Raw genomic sequence first — 20392 nt, 5'->3', positions numbered from 1 at the left:
CCTGTACCTGGGAGCCAGGCAGGCTATTTGCACACGGGTATGTGCTCCCCTTGTCCAATTCATCTTAATTTGAACGATCTATGTGGCAGAGTAATTTTGAAATATCAAGTAGTTTTGTTGGTGCGTTTACACATTTCTATGTACCTGCCTTGTCCTTCCTTCATAAATCACCTAAGGACATTTCTGTCTACTGCCTCAAGGAAGGGAAAACAGTGGAAGACTGAGGACGCAGCCAATTCTGGGACAGAGCAGAAGGAGCATTGCATTGGAAGGAACTTTTCAGGTACCAGTGAGGACACCGGTGTGCCTGATGACAAGGGCCTCTCCGGGATGCCGGCCCAGATGGGCAATGTCCCAGACTCCACAGTGTCCTAGACACAACAATGGGGCATGAAACAAAATTTCAGTTGGGTGATAGAAGAATCTAGTTATAGTCCTCGCTCAACTGAGTGTACCGAATGAGATCTACATCGACTTTAATTCCTCAATGAAAAGAAACTAGAGAAAATGATTCTCTGCCTTGGGAATAGTCTTATCCCTGGAAGGGTCTGGATAGAAGGGCAGGAAATCATGGTCCCAAGAAAATACCCTGAGAGTCATGGGCATATATGTTTATCTTATATTGGTTCCTCAGCTCATTCCATCCAGCTGTCAATATTTCTTCAAAAAAATTTTTAGTAAGGGCTTGGTGCATGCCAGCAATGTGCCGATCACTGGAAAATCAAAGACAAGGGAGCTTGTTACCAGGAGGAGAACTAAAATGTGAGTAAGCACGCGGGAATGACAAAATTAAATTGGTTTAAAAACATGTAAGATGGTGTCAGTTTCCTTTCCTCTTAAAGGATCTGCTTAAAGGAAGTTACCTGAATTTTTATTTTTAAAAGTGATTATTATTAAGTAGCCAAGGTGCTATTGAATCTATCTCTTGAACCTCGTGAGACCCTGAAAGAGACCGTCAGGGAGCAGAAATTCTAGAGAGCTGAACTTTACAATCGTTGGGATCACCCTGTGGAGTGCAACTCCACTCATAGTTCACAGGCAGGCAGGCTAGGCAGTGTTTGGCTTTCTTGCTGGTGATTGTGGCCTTTTGTAGGACAATGTAAAGGCATGAACTAGATAACATTATTGAGCAGTGGTGCTCTGTGCTTGACACGTATTATTTTATTTCATCCTAGCAACAACCAATGAAATAAGTACCATTGTTAACTTGTATTATTGATAAGGAAATAAAAGCTTAGAAGGTAAAGTAACATACACAGGTAGTTAGGGGTAGCGCAAAAATGCAAGTCCAAGTCTGATCCAGAACAAAATCATTTACCTGCTATATATTATTGCTCCCCAAAAAAATGCAGAACAGGCATTTTAAAACCCAAAGAGTTATACATCAGTCCTTCTGCACTAGTATCCTTCTGGATCTATTATGAATGCCAGTATCATGAGTAACAGACTTCTCAAGGATCTCATTTTTTACTAGTTTGGGAATTAGTCATATGGCCCAACCACCTTTAAGAGAAGGACACAAATAATTACTTTAAAACTTGAGACAGTTTAACCGAATTACTCAGGAAAAGGGCAATCCAGTTTTAAACAAAGACAAGCTGAAACTCTGCAAAATGTTCTTATGTTAGCTACTTTACTATTAAGATTCTCTTAATAAAGTTTTAAACTGTCATTAAAAAAAAACTTGGAACATTATCTGGGTTTGGGAACTAAGAAGTCAGTGATTCTTCTGGGATTATCTCTTGAATTAGCGCAAGTCATGGCATGCCAAGAAAATTACTCTCCAAAGCACAAGAAACACGTCTAGTGTGGCTGGTATCCTTGTTTACATAACAGTGTTTATGCTGTATGCATAGATACACATCCACACACTGTATGCACACACATTTCAGGCACACCAGTTGAGAGGTTTTTGTGGTTTGCCATTCTTCCATTGCTTCCAAGAGACCAGAGTTAGCCCTGTCTTCATTCTATGACTCTTCTGTTCCAATCTGAGACTATATTTGCCTTGGCCTTTTCCTTTTGTGCGGAATCCACACTGATGATCTCACAGCAGGTTGCATTCAGTATTGCACCTCCTTCTCCTCTCCAACAATTTTCCATCACCCCTCATTATCACTGTTTTCACGTGCTCTGTAGATTTGTTTCCTGGACAAATGTCCAGGCAGTGATGAGGTTAGTCACGTACCGCTAGAGTAATGACACCATAAAGAAGGTGGGGGGGGGGGTGCCCAAGGGTGGTGCCTGCTGTAAGACGTCATAGGAACGGGGAGGGGGATGGGAAGAGCTAGCTATTACGGCACAAGGGATATTTCCCAGCAGAGATGGTATCTGATCAGGATCTCATAGAATGAGTAATAGCTGTTCCCAAGAAAGTGAAACCACATGGAAGGGCAGGGAAGAGTCTGGACCGAAGGATGCACCACCTCATTTGTTTTGGAGACCCTTACCTTTGAGCGAGCTCCTGCTTCACCCCACTGCCTGCTGCCACAGTGTGGACGCTACCAGGGGAAGATCGACGAAGCCATCTTTGAAATTGACAAAATGCCTTCTGACCTCTGACCTCAGTTAAGCTCTAACTTCTCTGTCCGTGCCTTCCGGAAACAGTGCCTTGTGGTAGAAAACACATAGGCAGCTTTTTTCCTCTACATGCCTTGCAGGGTAGGCTCGCCCTGGGTGGTGCCGGTTGTAGCTATCACCACGGAATCCCCTCCCCCGCCCCATTTTTTAAAGTTTATTTATTAATTTTTAAGAGAGAGATTGATAAAGAGCATGTGAGCCCATGCAATAGTTCAGAGCCTGATGCAGGGCTCCAACCCAAGAGTCAAACGCTTAACGGACTGAGCCACCCCGGCGCCCCGGAATTCCCTTTATCTGGACTAGATGAGACATAAGATCTACCAGTGGTGCATTTAATCAAAGAACTGCCCTTAGGACTTTCCTTATTTAGCGAAACTATTGTTGACAAATCAAAACTACACGCACGCTCACACCCACGATTTATTCAAGGTATGATACTAAGTATAAGTAACAGCTTCTTTCCAGAAATCTTTGGCTCCAGAAAAGAGAGTTCAGATGTCTGGTGGTTTCATAAACATCTTCGATTAAAATTCATGTTAACACAGTTTCTGCGGGATCTGATTTCACACGAGACAGCGCCCAGTGAGGCATGTATAATTTCCATGTATATAATTTTTCCCTCTAATGTGCACACACTTAGAAATGTCTTTTTCCTGCATTAAATAAGAAATACAAATTTTAATAAAACACTTCCTGAATAAAAACTTTAGAAAGTTTGCTGCTAAGTTTGATGTTTGGAAGATTAATAATTTCAGAGCTCACATGTCAGTGTTAAGATTTGCTGGTAGCCCTCATCAGGTCTACATAATACAGTTTTGTGTAGTGACATGGGCACTGCCTTACACAGTGTTGTGACATGAGTCCATGATATTCAGCACATTTTGGAGCAAAAGCATGACACTAAGACCCTTTCCGACAGGCTCCCATTTTGCCCCTTGCCGTATTACAATGGGGACATTGTTTTTCCAAGTCTGTCATGAGACCAGCACTATCAGATTATGGCTTGATAGCTATTTATCACTTTGGGTTGATGTAAAAACCAGGCATTTCTAATCACTTACAGCTTAGGAAGACCACAATGTTATCAGAGAAGAAAGTTTTAAAGAAATATTAAAAAATTTTTTTCACAAACATTTTAAGTAAACTCTTGAAGAAATCTGGCTTCCTACTCAAATATTTGGCTAAATAATACACTAAGCAGTTAAATTTGATCACTTTTCTAAACACCTTCTGTTTTATATATTTAATGTGGAGAGGGCCAGAGGCCACAAAGAATTTCACTGTTCCTTCCAGGATTTATCACAAATACCTTGTGTTTTACTTCTAGGAGGTATTACAAAGAAAAGCTGGGACAAGATAAGAAAGAGGGCTTAGCTGATTCTATTACATCTGATGCATTAGTCAATTGATTGAAATGATCAGATAGCAGATGTACCTCAGCGCAAAGGAAGTAATCCCCTGAAAGCTAGAGACAAGTGTTGGGTGAGAGAGGGGATCACACCATGAGGACTTTGCCCGCCCTCTGAGTAACAGCCTTCCGTCCTGCGTGGCCATCATAAGCATCCTTTGAACACCTCAAACCTAATGTTCACACAATGAGGGTTAATTATCTTTCCATTGTCTGCTTCTCCTACCAGACTGTGAGCTCCCTGATGCCAACCATATATTATTTAAAATGTTTTCGCAAATCCTGGCCAGACTAGATGCTCAATAAGCATTTTGGAGGAAGGAATGAAGGGAGGAAGGGAGGGAGGGAGGGAGGAAGAAGGAAAGAAGGGAGGGATGAAGGGATGGAGGCAGGGAGGGAGTGAAGAAGAGAGAGGCAAAAGTTCACATATAATGTTTAAAAAGGTATTGGTCAAAGTAAAACATGTATTTAGTTTGAGGAGCCATTTTATTAAGAACCAAGTATGATTTACTCAGAATTAAAACACAAGTTATAGGGGTGCCTGGGTGGCTTAGTCAGTTAAGCATCTAACTTTGGCTTGGGTCATGATCTTGCAGTGTGTGAGCTCAAGCCCAGCTTTGGGTTCTGTGCCTGGAGCCTCCTTTGGATTCTGTGTCTCCCTCTCTCTATGCTCTCACCCTGCTCATGCTGTACCTCTCTCTCTCTCAAAAATAAACATTAAAAAAATAAATTTAAACACAAATTATAATTTAACAGGTACTATGGGCCTTTTGTAATGAAAAATAAACACAATACCTTTTAAAAGGCTTTCAAGTACTAAATATAAACTAAACTGATGAGATTTTTCAATCTCAAGAATTACCCAGGGTAGGAGCTTTGTGAAGAGTTAACAGGCAAAAAGAGAGAGATTGCTTACAGGAGGCCAAGTGGATTATTTGCATAAATATTAGTCACTACAAACTTCCAAAGGGTTTTAAAAGTGAACAAAGAAAACAGCCTTAAGGGAAACAAAAGCAAAAATGAACTATTGGGACCTCATCAAAATAAAAAGCTTCTGCACAGCAAAGGAAACAGTCAGCAAAACTAAAAGGCATGGAATGGAAGAAGATATTTGCAAACTACATATCAGATAAAGGGTTAGTATCCAAAATCTATAAAGAACTTATCAGACTCAACACCCAAAAATTAAACAACCCAGTGAAGAAATGGGCAAAAGACATGAACAGACACTTTTCCAAAGAAGACATCCAGATGGCCAACTGACACACGAAAAGATGCTCAACATCACTCATCATCAGGGAAATACAAATCAAAACCACAATGAGATACCACCTCACACTGGTCAGAATGGCTAACATTAACAACTCAGGCAACAAAAGATGTTGGCGAGGATGCAGAGAAAGAGGATCTCTTTTGCACTGCTAGTGGAATCCAAACTGGTGCAGCCACTCTGGAAAACAGTATGGAGGTTCCTAAAAATATTAAAAATAGAACTGCCCTATGACCCAGCAATTGCACTACTAGGTATTTATCCAAGGGATACAGGTATGCTGTTTCAAAGGGGCACATGTACCCCAATGTTTACAGCAGCACTATCAACAATAGCCAAAGTATGGAAAGAGCCCAAATGTCCATCGATGGATGAATGGATAAAGAATGGTGTATATATACAATGGAGCATTACTCAGCAATCAAAAAGAATGAAATTTTGCCATTTGCAACTATGTGGATGGAACTGGAGGGTATTATGCTAAGCAAAATTAGTCAGTCAGAGAAAGACAAATATCATATGACTTCACTCATATGAGGACTTTAAGACCCAGAACAGAGGAACATAAGGGAAGGGAAGCAAAAATAATATAAAAACAAGGAGGGGGACAAAACATAAGGGACTCCTAAATATGGAGAACAAACAGGGAGTTACTAGAGGGGTTGTGGGAGGGGGAATGGGCTAAGGGGGAAGAGGGGATGGGTAAGGGGCATTAAGGGATCTGCTCCTGAAATCATTGCTGCACTATATGCTAACTAACTTGGATATAAATTTAAAAAAGAAATTAAAAAGAAAAAAAAAGAAATCAGCCTTATGTATTATACTCATATATTATGAAAACAAACTATTGTAGTAAGTCTTACTGATGAGTGGTTGATTGAATTCTTTGTCAATGGAGTTTTTTCTTTTCTTTTTTAACATGGATAATGTACATATGTTGGTTAATCATTAGAGGACTCCCAGTCTTCGTCTTTGTTCTACTCCTTAAACAAGAAGTTGTAAATCCTTGGGGTTTCCTTGGAGTTATCTTAGGTAAAGTCCAAAGTTTAAGGTAGTGTTCTATACACCATAAACCTTGCTACCATGGTACCCCTAACGGAGGCAAAGATTCAAAGGAAAGGACCTGATGTTCTGGCATAGTCTTTACTCTGCCTGACTTCAACCTATTTCTTTAAAGATTCCTCATACTTGGCTTTTTACCCCATGACCTATTTAGACTTTTTTTTTAATATATATATTTTTTTATTTGAGAACAGTTTTAGATGAGAAAACTTGCAACAACAGTACAGAGAGTTCCCATACACCCTGTACCCAATTTCCCTTATTATTAGCATTACATTAGCAAGTTCATTTGTTATAATTAATGAACCAATATGGATACATTATTGTTAACTAATAATAATGTAATTTACTCAGATTTCCTTAATTTTTACCTAATACCCATTTCTGTTCTGGGATTCTGTCCAGGATACCCTGTGATATTTAGTTGTCAAATTTTCTTAGGCTCTTGTGGACTTTAACAGTTCCTCAGACCTTCCTTTGATCATTTTGAGGACTGGTGGTCAGATATTTAATAGAACTTCCCTCAGTTGGGGTCTGTCTGATGTTTTCCTCATGGTTAGACTGGGGTTATGGGTTTCTGGTAGGAAGACCACAGATAAAGGGCACCTCCCATCACATCATATCCAGAGAACATACTAATCAATATTATCATTGTTGCTGTTGACCTTGCTCTCCAGGCTGAGGTGCTGTTTATCAGTTTTCCCCACCGCAAAGTTACACTTCTCCACTCTTTTCCATACTATACCCTCTGGAAGGAAGTCACTTAAGCACAACCCATATTTGAGAAGTGGACACTCAAGCTCCACCTCCGTGAAGGCAGAGTACAGAAATTATTTGGGGGGCGCCTGGGTGGGTCAGTGGGTTAAGCATCCAACCCAAGCTCAGGTCACAATCTCATGGTTCATGGGTTCAAGCCCCGCATCAGACTCTGCGCTGATAGCTCAGAGCCTGGAGCCTGCTTCAGATTCTGTGTCTCCCTGTCTCTCTGCCCCTCACCTGCTCATGCTCTGACTCTCTCTCTCTCAAAAATAAGTGAACATTAAAAAAGTGTTTTTGAATAAAAAAAAGAAAAAAGAAAAAAAGAAATTATTTGGAATTATTGAGATTTGTCTTTTTCCAATTTATTTATTCAATCATTTATTTATAGTAGCATAAACTTATGGATATGTTGTTTCTTTTTACTTTAGATTATAATCCAATTCTACTTTATTTTGTTGCTCAAATTGTTCTAATTTTGGCTTCAATTAGGAGTTCTTTCAGTTGGTTCCTGTGTCCCTTTGACATACCCCTATCATTGTGGGGTTTTGTTTGGGGGTTTCTTTTTCCTCTAGAATTTTTTTTGTTTTTTGGTTGTTTTTTTTTTTTTAACTTTCTGGCACTATAAAATACTCCAGGTTCATCTTGTGTGTTTCCTGCCATGGTCCTAGAATCAGCCATTTCTCCAAGGAGTCCTGGTTCCTTTTATTGGAGAATGCTATAAGAAACCAAGATTTGAGTTCTAGGTGTGCTGGCTTCTAGGTCCTCTCAGCTGACAGAGCAAGGGAATATATGTGCATGTTCTAACTCCTATCTGTACACATGTCTATAAATATTTGCACATACATATGTACCAGAAGTACATCCAGATACATCCATACCTATATTCAGCTAAACATAAGTTCATACAGTGTTTCCATGTGAATGTGAATGTGAATCCACTAACACAGGGATCATTCTAGCCTTCTCCCTTTGCTTATCTATCAACTCTCTTTCCGACAGTGAGAAAGCTGATTCCCATCATTGGTTATCCATTCACTTACTTGTTCATTTCCACTATGTTTAGCAGTAACTCTTGGTAATCTGCACTCCTATGGAAAACAACTTTATCAACTAAAGCACAAAGCTTACGTACAGATTCCTTTGTGTTTGGTCTTACAGATGCCACTCATTTCCAAAGTTACTAAGGTCAGTGCCACCCCCCATCGTCCCCGCCCCACCCCCAGCACACATACCCTCAGTGAATTTGTCACACATTTACTTTCTGCATTCCATCCCTGGGATCCCTCACTGCCCAGATGATTTTTTAAAATCTGCCTACATTCATGTTCATGCTTGGTACAGATTTATTTTAATATTAAAATAATGTTTTAAATTACTTAACAACCAGCAAAACTGATAAACCACAGAGATTTATTAATCCAACAAGTATTTTCCCAGTGCCTCCCTTGTGTTAGGACTTATAACTGTCACTCTTTATCTTGGAGTTCCCTTGGGGCATCCCTGGTGTCTCCCTGCATAACCAAGGCATATGCGTGTCAGCTTAGGAAGCACGAACCAAGGAAATTGGATTGTGATATTTATGGCCACATCTCTAAAATTCTAGGATTCTTTAGATTGGTGTAACCACATCTCCCTCAGCGGTTCCAGAGTCTGCAAAACGAGTCTATTTGGAGAACTGCATTTACATAAGGTGAGAATTGTTTTTTTTCTTACTGCTCTTTTGCTCCTAGAGAGAAAGTAATTTAAACTGCAGGGGAGGATAATAACCACCAAAGTCAACTACTAGCTTTTGTCTAACACATATGCCATCAGTACAACTTAAATTATAATCCCCTTTGTCATTCTGGGTTTGCTGAAAACAACAATTAAGTTGCTCTACACTTTCAAGGGATCTACTATATTGTTGTTTTATGGGCTTTATTTTTTGCACCCACCGCATTATCCAAACAGCTAATGAAGTTGCATGTGTAAAATTATGCCCATAAAGGATGAAAAGGCAATGGTTGGTTGTTGCTCTTATCTTTGGGGATGGTGATGGGAAAGAGGACTTGCTGGCATTAGCAAATTCACAAATGGATTCGCTTCCTTAAGGGCATTAATGCTTTGTAACCCTTTCCGACTTAATCTTGCCTGACTCTTTGGATGACTTGCCTGACTCTTTGGATGACCGTCTACCCCATGGTTGTCTAAGTTTGTCCCCAGTGGGGGATGCTTATTTCTAACACTGCCACAAAACGTTGAGGACTTTGTAGGAGAATGCTCTAGAGTTGTGTGATTGAGTAAAAAAGTTGAAAAGATGAAAATCTTAACACTTACTAAGACACTGGGCTCCATCTTTTGATGTGCAAAACGGTCACTTTGAGGAATGGAAGCTCTCTTTGGGGTGGAGTCTCCCCTGTGGTGGGAGGACTGTTCAGTAGGACCTTTCAACATGTTAGTTATAAAACAAATGACTGCCCCTTGTCAAAGGGACACTGGACTCTGGAGAAGGAATCCAGGGACTGATGCTTCAGGTGATGCTATTAGGTGCTTGGCAATGGTGAGCAGATATTCAATGGGGAATAGATGTATCTATTATAAAAAGACAGAAAACGGTGTCCCCCAAAACTTTCCAGAATATTACTTTTGTTCATTGGAGGTATGTTAACTTTGTTGTCTAAACATTTGCTTTTAAAAAATTAGGAGCAAGAACCAGCTTCATCAGGAAAAACAAGCTTACCTGAACCTCTGTTCATTTGGGGCTGGAAGGAATAAGAAAAGGAATGGCCGGGCCTGGGGTCCCTGCAGCCTAGCCTGTGTTGTCGCCTGGATGAGCTGTTATTTAACGTGACCTGTGCTGGCCCCCGGGAGAGTGCCCATGGCTCCGGTGATTGCCTTGCCATGCTCTGGAAGAAGGGGTGGGTGTTCCCCCAAAGAGGAGAAACAATGTTCACTCTTCCTGGGACAGGAAAAGGGTGGGTTTGGGACTGGCAAGGTGAGGTTGTTCTTTTTTTCTGGGAACTGAGCTGGTCCTGGGCTCTGAGGTATGGGAAGGTGTATGGCACCCAAGCCAAGGTGTGGAGGTTGGGTCTGAGCCTAAAATGCCAATAGTGTAAAATTCTACAAGCTGTTGTGAGTTTCACTTAGCTTGTGACCAAGTCCTCTGTTAAGTCTTACTAAAAGCCTGACCTCCAGTGAACTAGATACCATGTATAGATGTACTATAGGGAATTAAGGAGAACCATCTTCCTGTAGCCTACAGACAGAGATGGTTGGCCTAGAAGAGCTGTATTTTTTTTTTTTTTTTGTCACAGGGGAACTTTATTAGGGGGAAACATGGTCACATGCAACAGGCATGCTTTCCCTCACATTCTCATTCTTGGACACACACACACACACACTCATCTCCAGCCTCTCCCACACACATAGTCCAGTTCTCAGCCACAGGGGTGGGACACTCCTCAATTCCTAAGATCTGGAAGCAACAGGGGCAGGAGAGAGTCAAGGAGGTGAGCAGTGAAGTGGTTCACAGGTGGGGTCTCCCACCCCATCCGGGTCCCCTCTGTGGGAGGGAGCAGGGGCAGCTCAACGTGGGGCTCCTCAAGAGCCTCACCCCCACTTCCCTGATGTTGTCGGCCGCCCCCAGCGTCAGCTTGTCTTGCAGCCACTGCATGATGAAGGTGCTGTCTTTGTAGGAGTCCTTGGTGAGGATGTGTAGGTCAACCACGGCCTCATCCAAGGTGCTCTTGGCCAGTGAGACCGTCTCCTCTGGGCTGTTGGAGATCTCATAGAGGAAGACAGAACAGTTCAGGGCCAGGCTCGGGTGGATGGGGTTGGTGTGCAGTATCTCCTTGCTGATGTCTATGGCCTCCCGGGAGGCCCACAGAGCAGAGATGCTGAAATGTTTTTAGTTGTCACTGGTGGCCACCTCTGCCAGATAGTGGGGCAGTCACCCTTCATTTTTGGGTGGAAGAGCCTGCTTTCAGTGTCACCAGTGTCCTTGGTGAGGTGGTGTCCAGCAGGTCCTCCACGATGTCACACACCTCCTGGAGCTCGGTCTCCACCTTCTCCCAGGACACTTGGACCTCCCTGCCCTTCTCTTGTTAGCCCGCTTCATCGCTTTTCTGCTCAGCACTGGGCAGATCCCTCCGGGCATCGCTCTGATCACCCACCATGCCCTTGCAGGCCACTGAGAGCCGGTTTCAGTCTTCACCGGATAGCTCCTCCCCTTTTCCATGGCGCTCTTCATGAAGGCTGCCATGTTGTCATGGCCCTGGCCTGCTCTGCCAACTTGGCCTTCTGGATCACAGTGGCTCCCTCCATGGCTCTGGGGACAGACAGACAGGCAGCAGGCTAACTGGCTGCCTCGAGACCAGTGCCAGACCCGGGGCAGTAGCAGTAAAGGCCACAGGCCAAGAAATAAGAAATAAGCAAAACCAGACTTGTCCCTGAGAACATACATTTTGCACCTTGAGACACCTCACACTGGCTGGGAGGCATGGGATGAGGATGTATGTGGGTGCTGGGGAGGAGGGGACCATATTCCAGTAACTAAACCTGGGGGAGGGGCTTGTGCATTAATGTCTTGGGTGTATGAAGACGGTAACTTGTTTCAGTTCAAGGTCATAGTTTGGAATGCCAGGACACAGAGGCTACACTTAGTTTTCATCAGCTTCTTAACACTTTTCTATAAAATTTCTACCATGAAAGGTATGCTATTGCTCATCGGAAGCAACTTCCATACTTAATTGGAAAAAAAAAAACAACCCTAGCATTTCAAAATAGAACAATATTTTAAATATTTTAAGATAACAACAGTCTGTGGGAGCCTCACGACCCCTTTCTCTTCTCAGCCCTTAGTGTATGTGTGTTCACGTGCACACACATTCACTGTTCCCTCTCAAACATCCTCAGTGCAGGTGGAGGACTTATGTTCTTACAATCTTAAAACCTTCGATTATAACTCACGCTAAAATAACAAAGGTAATAAAATGTGTAGGTGGAAGCTTGCCAAACATTTGTAGAGTACCGTACCGTTCATAAAGCGCTTTAAAAATATTTGACTTCATTTGAATAATGCTTTTCTGCCAGTGTTCTGGTAGAAGTTTCTTTCTTATTTTATTTGTTCGCTGAGCTATATAAAACAGCTCATTTTAAAAGACTAGGCAGACGTTAGCTCCGACTAGCCTCAAAGGGTTAGCACAGGAGAACTGTGTTCAATTTCCATTCTTGGTATCACAGGCCTTGATCTCTAAACAAATACATGAAGTGGGTCTCTAAATTCTGAGTGGAAGTAAGCTAATCATTGACATTCGAGACACTCTGCTACTTGACACACTTAAACAATAAATGCCCAGCCGCTCTACAAACTAAGTTTGTACTGTGGTGAAGAATTATCCCCTTAAGGGGCCCACACAGCTCTGTTGCGGTGTTTGTCAGACTGCAACCTGTCTGCTCCCTTTTCGGTATCACTCCGAGTGGCCAGCTCAGAGATTGGCACAAAGGGAGTGGCTACTGTGTCTTTGTTGAACAGGGAAAAATAAGGTAATTGCCACCAAAGGAGAACTCTGTCAGTCGCAGGTGCTTGCTAACAAGTGCCAGATTGAATCCTCTTATCTACTATGTGGTGTATTAATCATAATCCTATTCCCAGGCAGAGAAACAGAGGCTGTGATATAATAAGACATACATATTTGGTATTTGTCCTCAGTTCCTGGCACCGTGCCCTAAAACACTTGTAATTTCCTGAGCCACAGGGGTGATAAAGGCATCTTTTGTTACAGTATTTGGTCTTAGTCCCTGACTCCCGACATAAAGAGTTTTAAGCTGCTGGGATCCCTGGAGTGATAAGAATGTGTTTTGTATGCTAACGAGATGATGGTGGTTGGGGACCCCTACATAGTTCCAGGATGGGGGCTGGTCACCAGAAAGACCAAGACATGATCACAGGGTTAGAACTTTCACCCCCACTCTCTGATTTCAGGGGAGGGGAGTAGGGGAGAGGCTGGAGATTGAGGTAATCACCAGGGGCCATGCTTTAATCAATCATGCCTATTTAATGAAACTTCCATAAAGATCCTGAAACTATGTTGGGGGAGAGGGTGGTCAGAGAGCCTCCTGGTTGGTGAAGCACATCAAGGTGCTGGGAGGGTGGTGCACCTGGAAAGGGCATGGAAGCTCCAGGCCCCTTCCCATATACCTTGGCCTGTGCATCTCTTCAATGTGCCTGTTCCTGACTTGTATTCTTTATAAGCCAGTAATGGTAAGTAATGTGCCTTCCTGAGTTCCATGAGCCATTCTAGCAAATTACAGAACCCAAGAAGAGGGGTATGGAAATCCTCAATTTTGTAGCTAGTCAATCAGTTAGAAGTATGGGAGGCTGCCACAACTTGTACTTTCATCTAAAGTAGGGGACAGGTCTGTGGGACTGAACCCTTAATCTCTGGGTAGCTAGTGTCATAATTGAGTTAAATTGTAGGACACCCACTTGGTGTCTGGAAAGTTGGAGAATTGCTTAATCTGGAAACCCCACATTTGGGGCCATAGTGTTGAGCAAAAATGGTTTATAGAGGCTCAGAGAGGCTAACTTGTTCAACTTCTACAACATGAGAGTGGGAGAGCTGGGATCTGAACCAAATACCATGTTGTCTTCTGTTTTACCTGTTTAATTTCTGGACCATTCATATTAATTCCAGTATTGACAAAAAATGTGTTTCACGAGAAACCCACAGTAGCACCTCAAAATGAACAGTTTTGTAACCTTTACCAGAGGAAAAATGAGCCTAGATACACCACTGAATGTCACATTGCATTTATATGGCTGGAGCACTATATCTGGAAATGAAGACCTGGTCCCAGGTTCCCTATGGACTAACAGTATTACTTCTCATAAGATACATGGTCTCTCACTTTGGCTTATTTTCTTCTCTTCTTTCAAAACATAAGTAACTCATTAACTGTGTTTTTGCTTATGAAATGACAGGAAGCTTCAGGAAATCACATTGTGTGCTTCAGAGGAACAGGTTGGGAGAAAGGTATGAGAAATAGTTGGGGGATCACTCCCACTAACAAAAATGCCGCTCCCACAACCACCACCAGCATCCGGTTTCCTTAGGCTGAGACGGATGTGGTAGTTTTTTTCGTCCTTAAGCGAATATCACATCTATGATTTTCCTTTCACTAAAAAGTTATATCCCATCATTACCCATGCCTGTTCAAACCGCAAATATTTTAAACATGACTCTGACAGGACACAGATTTTTAGTAAATAAAAGCAAATATCCAAGCTGCATTAATGGCAAAGGTAGTTTGCAAACTTCTCTCTTTGATCAAATTCTTCTCATTGTTTATTTGGAAGTGGTCAGCTTCCAAAGTGTCTTTGAAGTAAGTTTGAATATATCTTTTTCCTCTTCCTCTACCTCTCAAAACACACACACACAAACCACTTGTTTCTACAGTAATATTTAGTTCTTGGTTATGGATTTATGTTATACATATATGAATGTTTCAGTGCCTGGTTTTTGAGGTCTGCAATCAATACACTGTATGTCTAATAAGCTGGTGATCAGACTGGCTGTACATCATAGCTTCTAATCTATAATGACTTGTATTATAAAACAATCCCTATGTTTAAAAACTGTAATTAGTAGGGGTGCCTGGGTGGCTCAGTTGGTTAAGTGTCTGACTTCGGCTCAGGTCATGATCTCACGGTTCCGAGCCTGCTTGGGACTCTTTGTGTCTACCTCTCTCTCTCTCTGCCCCTTCCCCCACTTGCACTCTCTCTCTCTCAAAATAAAAAAGTAAAATTAAAAAAATTCTTTACAAAAACTGTAATCAGTATATAATGACTGTTAAGATTAACTTCTTAACCTATTAGATTTTGAGCACACAAACAGGTATTGTCTTTGTCTGAGTATCAACATGAAAAGTCTCTACAAATCCATCTGAAATTGCCCTCAAAGTCTGTGACATCTCTTATTTTAGGGTGGCAAACTCTCCCTATTCAGAATGGATTTGAGTTTTGAAAAAGGCCTCATTCAGAGGCAGGCTGTTGAGTAAAAGGAATAATCAAACTGAGTATTAAGCTGCTTTTTTGGTTAGAAATAAGTTTTTACTAAAATATAATGCAGTGATTCTCAGTGGGAAATAAAAATTCTGGGGATGGCGTGTTGGTGATGTATTTTGAAAATGCATTCACGGATGGGAAACAGGAAAAGAAAATCTTGATTTCACCAAATAAGCAACAAAAAATAAACTTTAAATTTAAACTTTCTTGGGTGATATGATCAGTGATATGGGCTGTAGGATAGAGAATAGCTGGTGATCTTTTTTTTTTTACACATTTCAAAAAATGTGTACTTTTAAAAGGTTAAGAAATATTCTTGTAATAAGACTGTTTTTTTCTTGTGTGGCTCCTAACCTGATTTAAGGGCAATTCACAAAATAGGAGTCCAGAAATATTTTGAGAAATGGCAGCTTCATTAAAATATAGGTATGGTCTTCTAGAGTAACTATTATGAAGGTTAATGCTCATTGTAATATTACAGTTCTAGTATTCTCACTTAAAAATTAGATTACTACTTGATAATCATCTTTTCTTTTCATGCTTGTTTATTTTTGAGAACGAGAGAAAGGGAGAGAGAGACAGAGTGCGAGCTGAGGAGGAGCAGAGAGAGAGGGAGACACAGAATCCGAAGCAGGCTCCAGGCTCTGAGCTGCCAGTGCACAGCATGACTTGGGGCTCAAACTCACGAACTGCGAGATCATGACCTGAGTCCAAGATGGATGCTTAACTGACTGAGCCACGTAGGCACCCCACCTTGCCTTTAAAAAAATTCTTGTTGGGGCACCTGGGTGGCGCAGTCGGTTAAGCGTCCGACTTCAGCCAGGTCACGATCTCACGGTCCGTGAGTTCGAGCCCCGCGTCGGGCTCTGGGCTGATGGCTCAGAGCCTGGAGCCTGTTTCCGATTCTGTGTCTCCCTCTCTCTCTGCCCCTCGCCCATTCATGCTCTGTCTCTCTCTGTCCCAAAAATAAATAAACGTTGAAAAAAAATTAAAAAAAAAATTCTTGTTATGTTTATTTATTTATTTCTTGAGAGAGAGAGAACAAGCCAGGGAGGGACAGAAAGAGAGGGAGAGAGAATCCCCAGCAAGCTCCACAACTTTCAGCACAGAGCCCAACTCAGGGCTCGAACTCACAAACTGTGAGATCACGACCTGAGCCAAAACTGAGAGTCAGACGCTTAACTAACTGAGCCACTCAGGCACCCTGATAATCATCTTTCTTATCTAGATGTTTCCTCCAATAATTGAAGCACTTTGCAGAATAAACAATCCTTATGAAAAAAGAGCAAATTATACAGTATCTTGTTAAATGGGTTCTCAGGAAATTTCAGGTCCTAGAGAAATACCGATGGTAATTTCCCACAGTTTAGTTGTTTTTTGTTGGTGTTTTGGGCCGAACCTAGTCCCAAACTAGGTGTTATGTTTGTAAAACTGAGATCCTGCAACTTCTGTCGACATATCTAAGTGAGCTCTTGATTTCTTCTGAAGGAAAATGGATCTCACACATCTTAGCTAGCACCCCCAGGCTTTTTCCTGCCCAGACAGAATCACCTGGTATTATCAAGCACTGTAAAGAAAATGCTGTGAGAGAATCTAGATAAAGACACATATGCTGGCTCCTGCCCTGTAATTTCTCTACTGTCTAATCTGAGAGGCAGCGTGGGCACCAAGTGTGATGCATTACCACCTCCAAAAGGGAAACAGAAACCTGTTTCCTGCCCTGTACAACTCCCCTTTCCTGGATATACAGATTTTGCCAGTGTCCAATGTCTTAGACAAGAAAGTAGCCGGTCTAGTGCAGGGTCTCCAATGACCACAGTTTCTAGAGTCTAAGACCCTTTGTTTCAGCACCGAGTGGCAGTGTCACATCGCCCAGACAGCTGTGCATTCAAGACAATCCATTGAAGTCAAATGTTGGGGAGGAATTCCTTGGTTGGGCTCGGAACAAGATTCAGCTATTTTGGGGGCTTCAGCTGCTGTCCTTACCAGTTCTGCACGATCTAGAAGTTGCTCTCCTGCCTTCTATTGAGATAATTTGGGAAAGGGCATGAGATGGAATTTTAGCCTCTGCATCTATCATTGTTGCTGCTTTAAAATCAACAAATTCTTGGAATTCTTTCTACCAGCTTGATAAAGTCTAGATGCCGCTTCAGGTTTGTGGGGCTTAGGAAATCGTGGGAAAATCAACCAAAGTGATCAAGAATCTTGTGCTTGTTATCACTTGATGAGTAAATCAAAGAGTGAGACTCACTTTGGATCCCCTTGCAGGGTAGTTTTCACCCTGGGCTCTGCTGAGCATGGTCATATGACTGTGGCCACATGACTGTGAGGCGTGGCGGGGCACAGCCTCTCCATCCCCTGGGGTGCTTGTTGGGATTTAGACTCTCAGACGTACCCAGATGTTCTGACCAGCCCATGTTTTATCCACTGCCAGATGATTCTCTCACACACTAAATAAAGCTTGAGGAACACTGCTGGCTAGGAGCCCCTAGATCTAGGAGTTGGAAATTAGGGTCCTGGGCTGTCCCTAGCCCCCATTTCCAACTCACCCATTTTACACACTATGCTTTCGCCCCTATGCTTTCATTTGAAGAAACGCTTCTATGACCAAAACCAAAACCAAAACCCTGAAACACTTGAGAAACAATCACTCCAGCATAAATATCTGAAAGGGGCCTTCTCATGCTTGTCTTCACTGATGATGTCTTTCTGTTTAAAATGCAAATGAATGCATAGGGACACCTGGGTGGCTCAGTCAGTTAAGCGTCCAACTTCGACCCAGGTCATGATCTCACGGTTTGTGCGTTCGAGTCCCACATCGGGCTCTGTGCCGCCAGCCCGGAGCCTGGAGCCTGCTTCGGATTCTGTGTCTCTCTCTCTGTCTGACCCTCCCCTGCTCACGCTCTCTCTCTCCTCAAAAATAAATAAGCATGAAAAAAATTTTTTTTTAATTCAAATGAATGCCTAAGAAAGTGATTTTGTCCAGATAACTTCAGGACACAGAAAGCCACTCATCTCATGTACTGCAAGGACACGGTTCTGTACCTCCAGCTGCAACTGATTTGTACAACTCGGGAGTTCCTGAAGACCCCCATGAGTGCTGGCTTTGGTGTCTGGGATTAATGCTTTCCCCTCCATGGCACAGCCAGCACCATACCCAACCCCTTCCAGTCCCCAAATCTGGCCTTCAGCCCAAGAGTTCCTCATTTGAGACAAAGTTTAAGAACGTGATATATACAAACATGATCGCGGAATGCATTCCACATGCTGGCTTTTAGGTCACACAGAATGAAGACATAAGAACACGTTAATATGGCTGCTTATAAAACAATTTTGTAGTGTGGTGTTTGCTTTCCTAAATGCCTGAAGTAAGTCTTTCCTATTGTGTCAAATTGAGCAAGCAATCTAGACAATGAAAGAAACAAGTGGACTTTCAAATTTTAAAGCCATTCAAAATTCATATAACATCCCATTGAGTTTCATATGTTATAAAAACTCATTAACATGATTCAGATCAGTTTGGTAGCATAAACACTTCAAATCCATAAAATATGATACACAGTACCTCACATGTTTATTTATTAAACTACTATATATAAAGCTTATACTAAAAATATTTCAAGAACTACAAAGGAAATAATATACTTGAGTCAGGCCTTCAAAAAGTATACAAACAGGATGTAAGAGTGAAAGAGTAAATGCTCATACTATACTCTGTAGCAAATGAAAGACTTAATTTTTTTTAATGTTTATTTATTTTTGAGAGAGAGAGAGACACAGAGAGTGAGAGAGTGTGAGCAGGAAAGGGGCAAAGGGAGAGGGAGGAATCTGAAGCAGGCTCCAGACTCGGAGATGTCAGCACAGAGCCCGATGCAGGGCTCAAACCCACGGACTGCAAGATCATGACCTGAGGTGAAGTCGATGACTAACCTACTGAGCCACCCAGGTGCCCCTAAGTTTCGTTTTTTTTTTAATGTTTATTTTTTTGAGAGAGAGAAAGCAGAAAAGGGGCAGAGAGAGACACACCCACAGAATTCAAAGCAGACTTCAGACTCTGAGCTGTCAGCACAGTGCCTGATGTGGGGCTTGAACCCATGTACCAAGAGATCATGACCTGAGCTGAAGTCAGATGCTTAACTGACTGAGCCTTCCAGGCATCCCAGCAAATGTAAGGATTAGAGCTCTATCATTATATATGAGAAAAGAGAAAGTCTGAGTGCTTTTTTAGATGTTTTACTCCTTTGCTGTTTAAAGACAGTGTATTTTGCCACGGGTTCCTTGCTGTATTTGGGTATGAGTGTGTGTGTATGTGTGTATGAGGGTTCTGTGTATGGTTTTTCTATTGCTTTTATAAGTTTTTAAGAGAAATCTTCCTTTTTTTTTTTTTTTTTTTTTTTTTTTTTTTTTTTTTTTCAACGTTTATTTATTTTTGGGACAGAGAGAGACAGAGCATGAACGGGGGAGGGGCAGAGAGAGAGGGAGACACAGAATCCGAAACAGGCTCCAGGCTCTGAGCCATCAGCCCAGAGCCTGACGCGGGGCTCGAACTCACGCACCGCAAGATCGTGACCTGGCTGAAGTCGGACGCTTAACCGACTGCGCCACCCAGGCGCCCCGAGAAATCTTCCTTTTGAATATGCACTAGAAAACTTAAAAGCTAACCCAGAGGCAATTACTGTTGTGAATTTCCTGTGTATCTTACAGAGATATCCTATGAAAAGTACAAGCACAATGTATGCACATATTTTTGTCCCTTCTTTAAAAAAAAAACCCTATACAGTATACATGATACACACCATTTTTGTTTTTACCTTAGAGATTATTCCAAAGAAATAGATACATAGCAACTGCATTTTTTATTATTTTAAAAAAAAATTAATTCTTATTTATTTTTGAGAGAGAGAGACAGAGACATAGAATCTGAAGCAGGCTCCAGGCTCTGAGCTGTCAGCACAGAGCCCTATGCGGGGCTCGAACTCACCCTCACCGAGAGATCAAGACCTGAGCTGAAGTTGGACGTTTAACCGACTGAGCCACCCAGGCACCCCATAGCAATTGCATTTTTTAAAAGGCTATAAAGCATTCAATTATCTGAATTCTATTCATAGTATTTTACTACCCATGATTATTTTAACCAATTCTCTACTGATAGCCAGTTATGTTTCCAATTTGTTGCTATTCCTGTCAATTCCTAAAAGTAGAATTGTTGAATATATGCATTATTCTCCTTTAATGGTTACCTTGCAAATTTTTAATATGAATGTAGACT

The 20392-nt window shown here is 41.9% G+C and overlaps 1 pseudogene; it reads right to left on the bottom strand.

Moving 5' to 3' along the window:
* Positions 1-10519: 10519 nt before the first annotated feature.
* LOC124521232 (14-3-3 protein sigma-like) lies at positions 10520-11381 on the bottom strand (annotated as a pseudogene).
* Between the last annotated feature and the right edge of the window lie 9011 nt (positions 11382-20392).

Source organism: Lynx rufus, unplaced genomic scaffold, assembly GCF_022079265.1.
Source record: "Lynx rufus isolate CCGP_SWC_20201006 ecotype Redwood Valley unplaced genomic scaffold, mLynRuf1.p SCAF_3, whole genome shotgun sequence".
Taxonomy (NCBI): domain Eukaryota; kingdom Metazoa; phylum Chordata; class Mammalia; order Carnivora; family Felidae; genus Lynx; species Lynx rufus.
This window is presented reverse-complemented; position numbering and strand designations above follow the sequence as displayed.